The sequence below is a fragment of the Palaemon carinicauda genome, chromosome 33 (assembly GCF_036898095.1).
Source record: "Palaemon carinicauda isolate YSFRI2023 chromosome 33, ASM3689809v2, whole genome shotgun sequence".
Lineage (NCBI taxonomy): Eukaryota > Metazoa > Arthropoda > Malacostraca > Decapoda > Palaemonidae > Palaemon > Palaemon carinicauda.
Window position 1 is genome coordinate 47,894,721 of NC_090757.1, and position 18,358 is coordinate 47,913,078.

Consider the following 18,358-nt stretch of genomic DNA (forward strand, 5'->3'; position numbering starts at 1 on the left):
CAGAGGCAGGAACTCCCAAGCCGAGAACTTCTCTCGTGTCATATCAGACTCTCGCTCTATAAGCCAGTTTAAAAGAAGGGAAAGCAAAGGCTGTATCCCCCAAACTCCTCCTGGTAATAAACCAGTCGCCTAGCAAACGTAAAGCTCTCTAGGAGAGCGAGAGAGCACTAGCTTATAAAACAAAGGCTTCGAAGTAGCTAGGCCTAGTGTAAGCTCTGACGTTTAGGCGAACGAGGAGCAGCAGTTACAAAAAGATCCGGACAAAGGTCCTTAAAAATCAGCATGATTTATTTAAAGTCCATAGAGGGCTAAGCAGCTTTAGGCTCCTCTCCGTCTGACAGAGTCCTCAAGGGAATATCAGTAGGAGGGGGAACAGCAACTTCCTCATCTGAAGGAACCTTGTCCGATAATAGCTGAGTCTCAAGCAAGGGAGAGACCTACCGTGGTGGCAATGCTTTACAAGCAGAGTCCACACGCACTGGTGCATTAGTAGCGGACCAGGACGCAACGTCATGTAACTGCTTGACAGTCTGTGAACTGTCAACAACAACAGGTGCGTGAGGACGCACAGCGTCCACTCGAGACTGCTTTGACCGCCTAGACTGAGCAGTCAAAACAACTCTAGAATGCGGAGGTTGACGCTCAGCGTCAAAACAAGTCAACTCCGATTGTTAGCGAACGTCCTGAACGTCAACAGGAGCATCAGCAAGTGGCCTAACGTCCAAATGTGGCTGAAAATCCACACGAGACCGCATCGAGTGTGGTTCTAAACAACCTGACTGACGTGACTTAGCTACGCCAACGTCAACAGGACGCACAAAGGAACGTTCGGGTGGCTGAAAGCCAGGATCTCGATGAGATAAACGGCTAGGCTCAACGGACTTATCGGCAGAATAGTCTTCCATAAGGGAGGCAAGCTTATTCTGCATGTCTTGCCGTACAACCCATTTAGGATCAACGGGAATGGTTGCGGTAAGAGACGAGGGTAACGTCTGTGACCGCAAAACCTTGCCTACAAAAAGACTCTCGGAGTCTGTGTTACGCTTTTGTTAGGCGGCGAGCAGTCTTCCGATGACTGCATAGGGTCAGAGCTGTCCTAATGGCTAAAACCAGGACGCTGGACCTGTCCTGAAAGGACTGACTTTCGCTTAAAGGGCCTCGAAGCCTTGTTTCACGGTTTCTTATGCGAAAAGCCTTCGGATGACGAGGAGAAAATCGTCTCTCTCGCCTTATGGTAGGGGTGATCTTGGTAAGATAAACCCGATACCATAGAGGGAACGTCTGTTCGCTGATCAAGGCCTCTCGAACCCATAAGTCGTACGACATTACTTCTCCCCTGGGCTTGGGAGCTTGCAAGAGGTCCCGGACTAGGCGAACGACAGGCACGAACAGACGAACCCTCGGTCGCAACACTGATAACACTTTGCGCAATATCACTTTATCACTACGATTTTCTGTTTTGCACTTATTTCACTGAAATCGAATCTTTTAACAATTCACATCAGGTATGAATAAAACTGATTTCTACCTGAAGCACGCAATTCTACCCTCATCAAAAGGTTGTAATTGCGAAATCAGTCGTATAATGCAAGCACATTAATACCAGCAAAAAACAGTAAACATATTTTAAGATAAAAAAAAAAAATCAGTGGCTGGGGAAGAGACTAAACACTAGTTCATTCAAAACTACGTTTTCAATCTCTCACCGTACATTGCCTGGGGACGAGAATAAAAAACTAAAAACGTTTTATCCTTTCTCCCCGTACAGAGACTAGGGACGAGAGTAACTCGAGAACAACGTTACCCGCTTGAACGGAACGTTTTCTCTCCTCTCTCTCCCTCCGTCTCTATATCTCTCTCTCTCTCTCTCTCTTGATTTTGCACCTAAGAGAAGAGCCCACTTACGTTTCGTCAAAAAAACAGGTTATTTGACCAAAGGAAAAAACCGAAAGGTTTTCAATTAAAAAGTTCCTTTAAAATAGAATTTAAAACATTTAAGCTTTGAAAGAAGAATGAACAAAACGTCAGAATCGATTTACTCTTTCTGCAAAGTGAAACCGTGATACTCTCTCTCTCTATCGTAACGATAGAGCGCAAACTGCGTAGCATAAATAAACTAAACGTTAGTTCATCTTTGAAACAGTACGAAGACTATTCAAAGAAAATCTTTCATAAAATATCTATTAAAAAAAATTCATTTAAAAAGTTTTAAATCATTAGCTCTTTAAAAGCTATTTACGATTGAAAGGGCTCAACGTTGTTTAACTTCGGTTTCCAAGTTAGGACCGCCTACTCTCAGGAAAGGTCGCATATAAACAAATCATTAAAATTTATTTTGATGTTTATTATAAATGGAAAGTTAATCGAAGAGGCCTAATAAAGGCGGTGAGATATAAAATATATAGAGGAAAATCTATAATTAATTTATAACGTGATAAGATAATTGCTAAAAGCCTAAACACACTTCCGTTTAAGGGAAGGGTCGGCCATTTAAAAGTCAAAGAAAGTCCATACTCTCTTTGTCATCAAAAATTAAATCTATCCAAAAACGAGTTCAAGATTTAAGATGAAGATAAAACACCTGCACTGCGAAAGCTCAAACCAAAATGAAGTACTTCACCAAATATGTTGAGAAAACTCCAGGTTCTACAGCGAGTATTGATACGTCTTGTCGTCAACGTCGACAGAGAAGAATTGAAGGTTTTGTTTACATACAAGAGTGGTATCTGGCCGACAGTTGGCGCTGGTGGGCACACCCGCAACCTTCATAGCGATCGCTCGCGAGTTTTTTGAGTGTGTTTTCTGTCGAGCCGCAGAGTTGCAGCTATTATATATTCACCGGCTAAGTTAAATATTTAAAAATTTACTTTCTATCAAAGAATTATCAAGTTTCTTGCCTTAGTAGATGGTGAATGTAGGCTCTTTACCAGATGAGAGAAACTTTCTAGAAGGGCAAATGCAAACAGTAAAGGGTTCCTGATCTGGAGATTGTGTGCCTCAGTAAGGGGCACTTGAGAGTGAAGAGTGTGACCAATACCCAATGTGCATGGGCCGCTTGTGGAAGTACTTGCAATTAGAAGCTTGAGAACCAATTAGTGAGCAAGCTTGTGAGCAAATAGGTAGGAGTGCACAAGCATGTGAATACCCCAAGTCAGATGAATGAGTGCAAATACAGTACATAAGTGCATACAATATAAGACTGAAAAATAAAAAAGAGAGACCATTAGAGGAAGAGCTCCAATGGGAGCATGCTCTACCAAACAGGTAAGGCTTGACTGTCCAGTGTGGACCTTCTACCGGATAGGGAGAATCTCAGCAAGACAGGGAGGGCGGGATTTGGTAGATAATGAAACATGATTGCTGGTGCCCCTGGACTTCAGCATTGGGGTCCATTCCGGCTGTCACTTCCAGCTCTTGAGTAGCTCTGGCAGCATTCATCTCATCCTCTCATCATCATTGTCTATTTTCTATGTTCCTGAACCGACCGGGCATGGTCTTCATCCTCTTTTCTATAAAAGACTGATATTTTACATCTTCTCTTGCAAATAAATACTACTTTCTTCTAATGGGCTGCCAATGTAAGAGCTCCTGCTCTACCAAATAGTTTGGGCAACCCCATTGCATCGCAGGTAAGATGAGATGAAGAGTGATCAAAGGCGAGGAGGCGAGATGGTGCTTGGTTGATGACAAGCAGTTAATGTAGTTTTTGTAGATGCATCATCGGGAGAATGTGGGGTAATCACAAACTACCGAGGTGAAAAGAAAGCACGATCAGAAGAGTCCTTCAATTGCAAACAAGTGAGATGGTGCCCCAATAGGAAAGTGCGATTTTAAACTGATGAGGTGGTGGAACAAGCAATCGTGAGCATCTGGGGTACCTTTATGTGTGCGTGCATACTAATCGCGAATAGCTGAGGTAAAAGCAAAGTAGTGCATGATCTTGCCACCTATTTCTTCGTCCTTGGTGAAGGATTGGGCAATAGCCTACTGTACTGTACCGTTTCTTGCAAGGAAACGGTGTGTGACTTATATGCAACTAATATCGGTCTTAAAAGACTAATCGTCAAATTGATAAAGCTCATAACTCTTCTTACAGAGGGGCCACGGAAATTATTTTGGTGTGTTTTCCCAGGTTTTGGGGTTAGAGAATCCAAAAAAAGCATTCTCAACAATGTCAACTAATTACATCATGCTGAAATTCAAGATGGCCGCCACTCTGGACGCCGTAATTTTGACTTGGCTATAACTCCTCCATGAATGCAGCAAGAGAGATAATATTCGTGCCCTCACCCAGGTTGAGATTACAGCATCCAATAAAGGCAGTCTCAACAAGTCTGTCAGTAAATTTGGGGAAAGTCACAAATCAACAACAGAAATGCTTTATTTGAAGATTACAACAATCATGAATGAAATACAATAAAACTGTACATAAATGTATAATATACTCATATGATGTAAGACCTCATTAGGAAAATTCACACTGTGTTGCTTTGGACTACAAAAAAAAGTCAACCTATGCAAGGTATAAAGTTTGATAGTCTACTTGGGTACCTTTGGGTCCACTTTTGATTAATGGAAAGGCAATTATTGGAAATATCTTGTGATACAAGGGAGGCCCTTGGTCCTTCGACCCTGAAATCTATCATCTTGTTGCTTGAAACTTTTTTAGTCCAAGTCAGACCCACTATGATTACTTTCATAGTCATCATCCAAATTTCCATCACTTTCATTGTTTTCATCTAGGCTTTCATCATCAGACGTCTCATCATCGTCCATCATCTCAAGTATATCAGCCATACTTGTAGGAAGTGCAGTTCCCTTGAACCAACAGGGATCTAGATTTCCATCCTTATTATCCAACCATGATCCACAGCTGGATGAGGGACCTCAGGTTTGGGATAATGGGCACGCTTCCATATAGCAATCTGATAGTTCACCTCCTGATATGCTCATTTAGACACTCTTGGTGGCTGAAGAGATGAAAGATCAACATTCTTCTTTGAATCCAGCGACTGCCCACTGCTCTTTAAACTCCAGTATTTGGTATCGAAGCTGGTCAACTTCCTTTGTCTTAGTTTTGGCAGAATACATGGTGCAGGTGAAATCCTCAAGAGCAAGGAATATTTCATCGGTTACCTCCCATGACTCCCCTAGGCAACTGAAGACTTCTTGGTACTTTGGGAATTTCTGTAAATTTGGGATAATAGGCACGTTTCCATATCGCAACCTGATAGTTCACCTCCTGATATGCTCATTTAAACACTCTCGGTTCACATGCCCAATTCAATAAAATCCCTGGAGAGATCAAATCTTGGCTCAGAAGAAAAACGTTTGGTTAGTGGAGAAAACACACAAGGCGACCAGATAACTGGAAAGAGATCTTGAGTAATGACGACAATAAAACTCGGCTCATTGAATTACTCTTGTGGGTTTGGTGCACGGAGGAGAATATACCGAAGGTAAAGAAGAAGCTTATCTTATTTTGTACGGGCAAGGCGTACGAACTCAGGCCAGACAATGAGAAGATCACTGCATTTCAAATTGAATCTCTTGACTCAACCCAGGAAGAGAATGATTTACGTGTCATTCTCTATTCAACCTATGCCAAGGATAAAAGATACAAATCTGTTCGGGTTCGAAGTCCAGACAGTGACATATTCTTCATACTTCTGTATTATGCTCCAAACTTAGGTGTGCAACTCCTTTTTCATACTGACACTGGGAATAGAAGGCGATTCATAGATGTCACAGAACTTGAAAGGGTTCACACCAACTTACTGTGCCTCTCTCCTTGGTCTGCATGCATTCAGTAGATGCGATATGACAAGTACCCTTAAAGGAATTGTCAAGTTAAAACTGCTGCGAATTCTACTGAAATGTCCAAAGTACCAAGAAGTCTTCAGTTGCCTAAGGGAGTCATGGGAGGTAACTGATGAAATATTCCTTGCTCTTGAGGATTTCACCTGCACCATGTATTCTACCAAAACTAAGACAAAGGAGGTTGACCAGCTTCGATACCAAATACTCGAGTTAAAGTGCATTGGGCAGTCGCTGGATTAAAAAAAAAGAGTGTTGATATTTCATCTCTTCAGCCACCAAGAGTGTCTAAATGAGCATATCAGGAGGTGAACTATCAGGTTGCTATATGGAAGCGTGCCCATTATCCCAAACCTGAGGTCCCTCATCCAGCTGTGGATCATGGTTGGATAATGAAGGATGGAAATCTAGATCCCTGTTGGTTCAAGGGAACTGCACTTCCTACAAGTATGGCTGATATACTTGAGATGATGGACGATGATGAGACGTCTGATGATGAAAGCCTAGATGAAAACAATGAAAGTGATGGAAATTTGGATGATGACTATGAAAGTGATGATAGTGGGTCTGACTTGGACTAAGAAAGTTTCAAGTAACAAGATGGTAGATTTCAGGGTCGAAGGACCACCCTTGTATCACAAGATATTTCCAATAATTGCCTTTCCATTAATCAAAAGTAGACCCAAAGGTACCCAAGTAGACTATCAAACTTTATACCTTGCATAGGTTGACTTTTTTCTGTAGTCCAAAGCAACACAGTGTGAATTTTCCCAATGAGGTCTTACATCATATGAGTATATTGTACATTCATGTACAGTTTTATTTATTTCATTCATGATTTTCGTAACCTTCAAATTAAGCATTTCTGTTGTTGATTTATGTGACTTTCCCCAAATTTACTGACAGACTTGTTGAGACTGCCTTTATTGGATGCTGTGATCTCAAGAACCTGGGTGAGGACACGAATATCATCTCTCTTGCTGCATTCATGGAGGAGTTATAGCCAAGTCAAAATTACGGCGTCCAGAGTGGCGGCCATCTTGAATTTCAGCCTGATGTAATTAGTTGACATTGTTGAGAATGCTTTTTTTGGATTCTCTGACCCCAAAACCTGGGGAAACACACCAAAATAATTTCCGTAGCCCCTCTGTAAGAAGAGTTATGAGCTTTATCAGTTTTTACAATTTTGAGGCTAAATAACGACAACTTTGAAAATTGACCGTTTTACATAACATATCATTTCCATGATTTGGCCAATAAGTACACTTAATGGGTATCATTCTATTTCTTGAGGTCTCTAGAGATGAAATAAGGCAGAAAAAGTCATCAGATATTGGTCTGGCTGGTCCTGGGGTTACATTTATGGAGGTGCCTAAAATTTTCACTTGACCCAAAATTTGGTGACCTTTTGAACTCTGGTGACCTAATTATTAAACATATTTGCAAATTGTTTATTTTATCTGTTAGAGAGTCCCAAAGTAAACATTTTGATATGTCATTTATCTTTCTCTGACCATTCAGTCCGGAGTTATGTCTAATTTGGTTTACCCTACCCCAAAATTGGCAGCAGCAAAATTTGATGATGTCATCGAAGAAAGTGGCCCATTAGTGGTAGTGCGTCCCTAATTTTTCAATGGGAACATTAAAAAAATGAAAATATGGATCAAAAGCTACAACCTAAATGCACTTTTGTCAATTTTAAGGGGGGGTGCAAGGTGAGCCCCCTCAGCCCACGGACTATATCAGGAGTAAGCTGAGCACAGACAAGATCTGGATATGAAGGGTTTTCCAATCTAGTTGGAGAAGGTTGCATGTGCGAAGTAACGGATTCATTGGTAAACAATGATTAAGAGTCCAAAACCCCTGATCACTCGAGACATATTTACTAGCAAGTGCATGTATTAGCATGAAAGGGCAAGTGCCACTCTTAAGATCTGTGAGAGTGAGCGCACTCATCATACAAAGGACAACTATGATCTTTCTTTCAGGAAGGAGACATAGTTTCTCCAAAAACCATCTTCTTCATCAAACTCGTAGGGAGTTGGTCAATTGAGTGAGATCTACACCTTTTCTTCAGAGTCTTGTTTATTTGCTCTTAAGATATTTCCGATGGTAAGGACAGGAAGCCAAAAATAGACTTAAAAGCAGAATATTAACCAACTACAGTACTCAAGTTAGGACCCAATGTCAATGTCTCAAGAAGCTGAAATTTTATTCCTCATCGAAGGGTCAACTGAAAAGGCTAACCTTTATCAGTAAGGAGAACCCTGTACCCCAGAGAATTCCAAAGGCGTAGTCATCAACGGGAACAAAATCTGAAACTTTAATAGCCTCCTCCTGAGGGAGAGGCTTACCTGCTTTGCTAAGGTTAACAGGCAAATCTCCCAGCCTCAAGACCTAATCAGAGAGTTAAAAGAAGAAAATTCTAAAAACCAAGTTTAAAGAAAAACCAATATTATTTCTGTTATTTGGCAACCGGAATAAAAGTGTCTGTTCAGTGTACCGGCAAAGCGGTAGGGGTTCTCCGCCACCAGCCGGTAATTACCGACTACTGCCAAAACCTTGTACATAAGCTTATATTTTAACTGCAGAGTTCCGACTGCACTATCTCTGCTTAAAGGTGAAAAGTTCAGACTCAACCTCAAGTGATGAGCATAAAACAATACCAGAATATTTGGAATTTCATAAGCACAACTAAACAAGTAATGTATTTTGGCTTCAATGATCTAATTGATAAACATACTGTACTGTTTAGTATTTTATTTATTAAGGTATACGTAATGTTACACTGTGCAGCCCTACTAATATATGTATGTAGCATACTTGTTATAGTTAACTCCACTACAAAGGTACACCATGTACCTAAATCAAGCATAACCACTGACAGTATGGTCCTAACCAATACTTCTAGAACTCTACCTCATCTATTACAACCGGCATATACAACCTAGTATTTTACTGGAAAAGAAAAATATCCCTACTTGGAAAATTGTTAGTTTTATCATTACTTTATTAGTTATGAGAACCATAAAACTGATCTATGATATATAATTTACACTTGCAAGACTTCTGTGGACTGTAGATGGCTTTATTATGAGGTTACAAATTGATGCGCCCCCCCCCCCTTATGCAAGAACAAGACAATAATGTTAGGTTAGGTGGAATTACCTTAGTTTAGTACATATCCTTCCAATTTCCATACAGCTCTCATCCAAATGGCAAATGCACTCTGCAATTGCCATAGAAACGGAATTGAAATTCCAACTTTCTATAACACTGGTAACATACCTGTTATGAAAGTTATATTCATCTGATGAAATGTTTTTCAGGTGTATTTTCATGCATTTTGATAGCAATTTAAACCAGGAATTGTTTTGAACTCAGAAAAAATATGTTCTCGCTCCTAAATTATAAATTTTCGGTAAAATTCCATTGCATAAACGTACCAAAAAAAAAAAAAAAGTCTGAAATAAACCTTGACCTGTGTTGCGATAAGCAGCACCTTGCCTATCTGTAGAGCCTACCCCATGTTACAGTACTCTCCTAGAGTTTCAAGATTTCAAGATACAGTAATTGGCAAAATGGATAGTTACTTTGACTTACTTCCCACTCCCAACTATTAAAGCTTCAGCCCCATCTAGAACCAAGGAGATCTGTTGTTACAGTATTTACAATCATAAGGTATTTGGAGAATCATAGCATAGTCTATTGTCAAAACGGATTTTGAGCGAAGCGAAAAATCTATTTTTGGGTGAGATAGCCATGGCGTCCTGATGGAAGGTTCCTTTTTGGTAGCTTCCTTGGGTATATAACTACTAAGATATTCCCAGAGAATTTAACCACAGGTTATCACAGAATTCTAACTTCTGGAGCGAGTATCCTAAAGGTTTCCCTTTAAGACATCGTATATCAACAGGGGACGCATGTATTAACGCGCCACATAGCTATCTGCACCCCATACAGAGTTAACACTTCGATATGGAGGGACAGAGAATAGCTGGGGAGCTGTTCCACAGCTAATCTCGTCCGTGGCTACTTTTGGTACTCGAGACGTAAACAAACGGGCGCCATTGCTAAATGACGTCACGTCCGTCCTCATCCTGAAGCCAGTTGCTTGCCGATCACCATGATACAGCAGCGCAGGGTGGGACCTGACAAACTGAACAAAGTAGCAGGGAGGGTCCATCAGGACGCCATGGCTATCTCACCCAAAAATAGATTTTTCGCTTCGCTCAAAATCCGTTTTTTGGGCTCAAGCCATGGCGTCCTGATGGAAGAGTACCAGAGAATCAATGTATCGTGGTAGATTTTCCCCTTGTAGTGTAAGTGCCTAGGGCTTTGACAGGATAAGCATAGTAACCTCAATAAGAGAACCGATGGGAAGAAACTTCCTGCCCCCCCTGGCAGCGAAGTCCCAACGGACCATGCCGAAGATCAAAGTGGTCATCGAAGGGCTACTTACCTTGCTGGGAGAACATGAAGAACTCGGAGACAAGACTGAATGGTTGGCATTCATATAGGAACATTCACAAAGGCAGACAAGTGGTGGTTAGGCACTGTATGTGAATAGAGTCGTCTGGTCTCTAAGGTATGATGTAAGTAAGTATTCGAGTAGGAATATTACATTGCAGAAGTGAGTATATGATAAGGGTTGAAGCCTTAGTCATCTTCATCGACATAAGAGGAAGGGGATAATAAAACTATGACAGTCATGTATTTCATAGTATAAGTAGGAGCGGATTGAGACGCACAAGTAATAAAATAGAAATTTTATTTCACCATTGCAGAACATGTTAAGGAAATGCAATAAAATTGTAAAAGTTATTTACAATAAATTATAATGTACATAGTCATGAAAGACTTGCTCTTGAATCTGAAAGGGAATTTCAAATTATTAGTAGGCACTCGTTCCAGAGGAACGTCAGTCTATTAAAATAAAACATATCATGCTCTAGGCATGCGGCACTCATGTGACGACTATGACATTTCACCTGGGAGAAGAACAGTCTATGAAAAAGCACTAAGTGTTTTTGAAATCACTACGTATCACGCGAGGGTCAACATAGGCACCCGAGGAGTTAGAGTCCCAAGTAACTCACTGTTCTATGCAGAGTTAGGTGCAGGTTTCATAACACTACCTGCGGCTACCACAAATGTTTGACTTCGTGCACTTGTTTCGCATAATGTTTGAAGAAAACACGCGAGGATTTCCAGCCTGTGAAACTCTTAAGACTTTCGAAATCCATACTCTGAAAGAAATTCAGAGACGATGCAACTTTTCTAGGATCGTGACCGGCGGGTGAGCTGTCAGGATCCGCTCTGCGAATGAAGTAGGTGATTTTCGCTCTTAGTTGTTACAGTGACAGGTCGCTGTCCGAAGTTTCTCCTTTAAAGAGTTGGCCTCCACCAAAGTCCGAAGTTCTATGAAGATAGACCTTGAGGCTCTCTACTGGACATAGAGAGGCATCTTCTTTCAGGGGGCATATTCTCCAAGGGCCCCATCTTTTGGTGGGTAATTAGTTTTTGGCGAGAAACGTCGGATCCGGGAAGAGGGTAAGGTCACCTGAATCTGTAAACAGGATGTGGCCCTCGTCCCTTGATAATGCCACTATTTCGCTGACTCGGGCTCCTGAAGCAAGAGCAAAAAGAAAGATAACTTTCTGAGTCATATCCTTGAGAGGGCACGAATCATTGTCCAAGTTGGAGGCATACATTAGTGGTCTAGTCATTGCCGATTTGCAAGTAGAAATCGTGTTGGCTGCCAAGCCCTGTCCGTGAAGGTGAATAAAGAAGGACATGCAAAAATCAATGGTGATTTCCGTAGGATTTTTGCCTTGACGAATGAGACCCATTTTCTCCAGGATGATTCGTATTGCCGTCGTGTGGATTCGGTCTTGTATTCCTCGAGGAAGTCTAGACTTTTCTTCAAGATCCCAAACCTTTTCTTCGCGGCTAGGGAGAGAAAATCATGAGATGAAGGTCCTTGATTTTCGATGATGAAGCGAAGACAGTCGACTTCTGTACTTGCTGGGAGAGTACTGGGCCCGGGAGAGGGATCAGCGTGGGCTGCAGCTCTAGGACCAGGGGGTACCAATTGCACCGGGGCCACTTGGGAGCCACTAGGGCCGCTGTCCCTTTGAAGGTTCTCAGCTTGGAGAGGACTTTCAGCAGAAGGTTGGTGGGAGGGAACAGGTAGATCTTGGACCATCTGTTCCAGTCCAGTGACATGGCGTCCACTGCTTCTGCCTTGGGGTCCTCGGACGGGGCTACATATCGAGGAAGTTGATTATTGTCGCTCGTTGCGAAGAGATCGGTCTGAAGTTCTGGGACTTGGTGAGAGATGAAGGAGAATGATCTTGCGTCTAGAGACCATTCTGACTCTATCGGACTTGTACGGGATAGAGCGTCCGCCGTCACGTTGCGGGATCCTTGTAGGTGAACTGCAGACAGGTGCCATTTCTTCTTCTCTGCCAGACGGAAGATTGTCAGAAGCACCTGATTATCTGGGGCGATCTTGAGCCTTGGCGATTGAGACATCGAACTACCACCAAGTTGTCTAGGGATAGACAAATATGGATCGAGGGAGGCGGGGAGAGTTTCTTCAGCGTTAGAAGGACCGCCATGGCCTCCAAGATGTTGATGTGAAACGTCTTGAATAGGGGAGACCATGTGCCTTGAGCCTATTTTTGGTGGGAGTGACCTCCCCAACCCTCCAGCGAAGCATCCGTGTGGATGTTGAGTGATGGAGGTGGGTGTTAAAGAGGAATGGACCTTTTCAGGGCCTTTGCTTCCGACCACGGCTTGAGGAGCAGCCGAAGTCTGTTTGGGAGCCGTCTCTTGAGGTCTCTTCGAGCGATGGATGCGGAACGTCTCCAGACTCCCGCGGCATCCTTTAGCTGTGCACGTAGCACTGGGTTTGTCACTGAGGCGAACTGTAGAGAGCCTAGAACTCGTTCCTGCTGACGTCTCGAGATCCGTTTGGATTTCAGCAGTCGCTTGACAGACCCTGCTATTTCCTTCCTTTTCTTCTGGGGGATGGAAAGGCGGTGTGACTGAAGGTTCCACTGGGTTCTTAGACATTGGAACCTTTGAGCTGGAGAGAGGCGGGATTTCTTCGCGTTTATCTTGAATCCCAGGTGTTCTAGGAACTGGGTGACTTTGTTGCAGGATTTTAAACAATCCTCGGGCGATGGGTATAGACTAACCTAAGTATAGCCTAAGTATAGGCTAGGCCATACAAGAGATAGGTGGGGAGGGGAGAAGAGAAGGGTCTTCTGTGGAGGAGGTTCTGTACCAGAGCGGCCACCAAGGAAGGGAGGACACTCCCTAGCCTAAGGTAAGGCAGCCTGTCTGAAAACGGTGCATGGGTATCGTTTCAGCAAGGTACAGAACTAACCCCTCCAAAACCTAACCTAGAGCAGGGATGTTACACCCTGAACTAGGAAGGATGGAAGACGTATCGCTATTGCAGGGAAGGTCGGAGACCTAGCCCCAGCAATAGAGGAAGGACTAGCCGTTCCTCATTCTCGGACGCAACCCTAAGGGGGGATCATTTCCTTAGGGAGGACAGAGAAGCGATAAAATACTCTGATATGAGCTTGATCCCCTTACGTGGTAGGGGGAGCAAGGCTACACAGAGGGGATGCCCTAAGGCAGGGGATGAAGGAAGCATAAAGGGGTCCTACTTGTAGGTTAGGTTAGAAAGACACACTATCTAACCTGTCCCTTATATGGTCCCTGAAGGCGAAAACACTTGCATCACAGTCAATAGTATTGTAAAATAATGCCACTATCTTCATAAATAAACCTAGGATCACTGATAAATATCATGCATGAACACTGATATAGGCGCTCAGGCCTAGGCCTATACTAGCCAACTGGTATGGGGTCAGTTGATGACCGATAATAAAGCGTCAAAACACGATATAAAAGTTCCTAGCTATGAAGACTAAATAACTAATAGTATCGATTAGTTAATGAGGCCGGAAAACGCTGTTGAGGCTATCTAAATAAGGCATGTAAAACAACAGCGACGCCATAAAATGGCCGGTCCGGTCGAGGCACAGCTCTGCCACAAAACATCAAATATCTCGAAAAGTAAAAGTTACTTTACAGTCAGAGCTTATTTAAACAATACTGGAACCTTGTACTCAACTTTCCAGAAGAAGGCGAGGCCGAGGGTAGAGACATGGCTAAGATGCAAGTCGATAAAGATCACACAGGGAAAAGTCCGACTAGTAAGGCGAGCTACTAAATGAAGGATGAGGACGGACGTGACGTCATTTAGCAATGGCGCCCGTTTGTTTACGTCTCGAGTACCAAAAGTAGCCACGGACGAGATTAGCTGTGGAACAGCTCCCCAGCTATTCTCTGTCCCTCCATATCGAAGTGTTAACTCTGTATGGGGTGCATATAGCTATGTGGCGCGTTAATACATGCGTCCCCTGTTGATATACGATGTCTTAAAGGGAAACCTTTAGGATACTCGCTCCAGAAGTTAGAATTCTGTGATAACCTGTGGTTAAATTCTCTGGGAATATCTTAGTAGTTATATACCCAAGGAAGCTACCAAAAAGGAACCTTCCATCAGGACGCCATGGCTTGAGCCCAAAAATCTACTTATAATATTCAGAAAATCGCCAGTTCTCTGAAAGATTGTATATTATATCTATACTAATGTCAAGTCAGAGTTATATTAGCCTATACTCTTGGGGAGGGGGTCAAATAATATTAAGACAATCACTATTTTTTTCTGAAAAACTGTATATAATGTACTACAAGTAGCCTACACTCTTGGGATGGGGGATGTGAAAGATCTAAAAACGCCAATCAAGGTACAGCTTGGTTCAAATAATTAGTACTGCAAAAAATAATCCCATCATATATAAGAGCTTCAAATGCCCATAACCTTTCTTAAAAGTAACATAAATAATTACTTACGCACAAAAGGAACACCGGAAAATTGATTGGTTGAAGATTCGTCTATACCAGTAGCTCGTAGACCGGCAAATGGTTGTATAAAGTCACTGCTGTAAAAGGATAACTGAGCGAGTGTAGTATGTGGCTAGGACCAAGCTCTAACGACCCTGTTAACGAGCTGTTTGAACCAGCGTTGCCAGATGTGTTAGTCTAAAAATCCCCAAAACTCATGATAAAAAATTCCCAAAACAACTCAAAAATCCCCATTTCCACAAATATATTTTCCTCTGACCATGTAAGCTTTCCTAATATAGAAATTACTCACTATACTCCATATACAGTTAGTGCAAGCAAACTAATCACAACCATATAAAGGTTTACTCATTTCTGTTTCTTCTTAGAAATTTGTACAGAATATCCCCATCAGATACCCAAAATCCCCTAATCTAGGAATAAATACCCATATCTGGTAGCACTGGTTATTTCTTATTAACCTTCAACAAATGCTAAGCGCCTTTTATGCGTTCGATTTAGCTGGTATGTCAATCACTTTATAGCTCTTAACGTTAATAATATTATTTTTTTTAATTTTACGAGTGACACATTTCAATGTTTCTCTCCTCAAGGGAAATTTGAAATACAAAATACAATTATCAGGTATAAAAATAACTAACAAAAATTAACAAATTTGGGTCCGACAGTTTTCATAAAGGAAACAATAACGATAATATTTCTTTAAATCTCTACTAACATTTAGGGAATTAATTTGAACTTAATATCAGAAGAATCATAAAGAGCAGTAGGCTACGAAGAGAAAGCGAGAAAGAATAAGCTAAATATCCGGATAAATACGAATAGAAAAAAAAGAGAAGAAAGGAGATTGAGATGAAAAGGTTCTAGTGAAGCCAATCACTGGCACTAAATGTTGGATGATTCGTCAAAGTAATATAAACGAAATTCCATTTAAAATTAGATATGATAATATTGCAATCAAGACAGTTATATCCGTTAAAGGAATTGTGCAGAAAAATACGAGAGAGAGAGAGAGAGAGAGAGAGAGAGGAGAGAGAGAGAGAGAGAGAGAGAGAGAGAGAGAGAGAGAGAGAATTGACGAGGCATGCTATTGTTTAAAATAGCTTTTTAAAAGATTGATTCTCTCTCTCTCTCTCTCTTCTCCTCTCTCTCTCTCTCTCTATATATATATATATATATATAGAGAGAGAGAGAGAGAGAGAGAAGAGAGAGAGAGAGAGAGAGAGAGAGAGAGAGAGAGAGAGGAGAGAGAGAGAGAGAGAGAGAAAATTGTCGAGGCATCCTATTGTTTAAAATAGCCTTTTAAAAGAATTCTCTCTCTCTCTCTCTCTCTCTCTCTCTCTCTCCTCTCTCTCTCTCTCTCCTCTCTCTCTCTCTCTCTCCTCTCTCTCTCTCTCATACACAAACACGTACGCACGTATATGTACATATAATTAAAAACATTATATATATATACTGTATATATACATATATATATATATATATATATATATATATATATATATATATATATATATATATATATATAATGAAGCTGTTTCTAGTCCACCGCAGGACGAAGGCCTCAGACATGTCTTTATTCATGACTGGAGTTTGGCCAGTTTTCATCACCACGCTAGCCAGTACGGGATTAGTGATGGTTAGAGACTTTTGGTCTGTTCGCTCACAGCAAACCAACCTAATACGGCTAGCCTTGACCAGTGCAGTTTTAATGATCACGGCGATACACAGACCGTGTGTGTGATACAAGACTTTCAAATAACTACTTTATCAAATTAAAGAATTAATGAGCAATGTTGAAGAGCACTGCCACCTGTCAAGCACACTTCATGTGCGAAACTAGAAAATATAAATGATAAAGATAATCATTTTATAACCGTTAAGTATAATACCCAAGTATGAACTTTATACTAACGCATGATTTAAACTTTGAGTTTAATATCTTCGTAGCTCTTGTAAATAATATCTCTCTCTCTCCCTCTCTCTCTCTCTCTCTCTCTCCTCTCTCTCTCTCTCTCTCTCTCTCTCTCTCTCTCTCTCTTTGTATATATATATATATATATATATATATATATATATATATATATATATATATATATATATATATATATATATATATATATATATGTGTGTGTGTGTGTTTGTGTTTTATGAGGTTTAAGCGTCAGTGGTTCTTACCAAGCAAGTTTGTACTTCCTTCAGATATAAATATATCTTGAAGTAGGCCAGTGACAATCACACAATGGCATGCAGTACCCAATATAATGTCATTCATATCAACATTCCACATCCGGTGGAGTTTTGCGAGCTATACGTTATTATTATTATTATTATTATTATTATTATTATTATTATTATTATTATTATTAAAAATACTTGCTAAGCTACACCCCCTAGTTGGAAAAGCAGACTGCTATAAGCCCCAGGGTTCCAACGAGGAAAATAGCTCAGTGAGGAAAGGCAAATAAGGAAATTACAAGTAATTCATAATCAAAATTACCAAAAAAAATATCTCAAGAAATCTTTCACATACAAACTATAAAAACTTTGAAAAAATAAGAGAAATATGCAACAAATGTTATTCTGAACAGGCTGATGTGTCTCTCTTTATAATTTACTTATGAGTGATTTATTTAACCTTGTTACTGATATTGATATATTTCATATTAGGTATTCATTACGTCTGATGTAGTTCATTTATTTTCTTATTTCCTTTCCTCACTGGGATATTTTTGCTTTTTTGAGTCCTTTCTAATAGCATTCTGCTCTTCCAACTACGGTTGTGGCTTGGTTAATACTACTACTACTACTACTACTACTACTACTACTACTACTACTACTACTAATAATAATAATAATAATAATAATAATGATATTAATAATACCTAAAGTACTGCACCATTATGAGGAACAAACTCTTGGTATGGGACAGTGAGTTAAGAAAATTATACCCAATTGGTTATCGTGATAAATTAGGATCTTTCTAATATCTGGAGAATCTGACTAACATTTTTCTTTATATAATTTCACAATCTGGCATCGGTCAATCAATTATGACTTTCCGTGATGCGAGGCTGACCTAGGAAATAAATATAATTGTTTGTATGTAAAGGACGATTTTGTTTGTTCTGTATCTGTAGTTATTAAATGTTTGTTTCTTATAAATAATATTTGGATATGGTAGTAAACTGAAAAAACTGACATACGGAAAATACATTTTAATGTGACAGAATTGTGTGAATATTTTGTAACATTCATACATTTCATAGAAACATTTATACATTTCTAAAGCAAAAAAAAAAAACTTGATTAGTTAATAAATTGTAATCGAGAACTATCAATCACTGTTTTTACACCCCCCCCCCAGGGGGGAGGGCACCGCAACCTGCTTCCACTAGTGCCACTGCCCCAGTTCTTCCGGTTTTCCCCCCAGATGAGTGAGTGGCACCTCTCTCTCTCTCTCTCTCTTCTCTCTCTCTCTCTCTCTCTCTTCTCCGCGTGTTGTCCAGGTCACTAAGATGTTGGCAACCACCTCTCAGTGCCGCGCGTTATATTTACCCAGAGTATATCTGTTGGTGTGGTGGTGATG